A 1,009-nucleotide genomic window follows, 5' to 3' on the forward strand; every position below is an offset into this window, starting at 1 on the left:
TCTTCAAAATGTACGTAAGCCAATAGCATAGAAAAGTCTATGGTAAGTGGCTATAGAATTGAAGCTTGGGAACTAGCCATAACATCAATTTTTTTACATTCAGAAAGATTGGTAAAAGGCCAAAAAACACATCTTTTGTTATAAATGCATCATCCTATAATAATGATTTGTGTGTATGTAAACATCCCTTCCCTATACTCTTCATCCTTCATATAGACATGAAGTAATACTTTTATCAAAAGTGGAGAAAATATATCTTTAAGTACATGCCTATAACACCATAAATATTTTTAAAACTATATCATCTGGTGCAGCAAATAAAAAAATAAAATAAATTGAGAAAAAAATATTTTTAACAGTACTTAATGATTGTATAACAATTATAAAAGAAAGTAATACTTTAAAGAACTCAAATTATCTTCCATGACTAAAAGTATTCATTGTACTGAAAATGAATTAGCATTTTTTATTAGCAAGATAGATTTTTTTATTCTGAACTACAAATTTTTAATTTATTATTGTTTCTAAATTCTTTTAAAATAATTTTATTCCTTATTCAAGGTTAATGTTCATCTTTGAACAAAAGACTTGTCTTAGCCTTCAGGTCACCACAACAGTGTGGCACCCAATGCCCATACCTATGAAACATGGAATGGCTTCAGAGACACTCAAAAACTCTCTCAAATTGCAAACAATCCCTGCACAAAAATAAATAAATAGATAGATAGATAGATAGATAGATAGATAGATAGATAGATAGATAGATAGACAGACAGACAGACAGACAGACAGATAAATAATAATGCCTGAAACAACATAAAACCACCCAGGGAAATTTCACTCAGAGTTTGAGTCTCTGGGCTGCCTGAAGCAGTATATCAGAATGCTGTGAGATAACTCAGTGACACTCATTAAATACCTCACAGCAGAAACAGCTTTTCCAAGGATGTATTCACTCTCAACAGGGGAAGACCCCCATTCCAGGTGTGAGTAGGTTATCTGAGGGTCT

Source organism: Pteropus vampyrus, unplaced genomic scaffold, assembly GCF_000151845.1.
Source record: "Pteropus vampyrus isolate Shadow unplaced genomic scaffold, Pvam_2.0 Scaffold434, whole genome shotgun sequence".
Classification (NCBI taxonomy): Eukaryota; Metazoa; Chordata; class Mammalia; order Chiroptera; family Pteropodidae; genus Pteropus; species Pteropus vampyrus.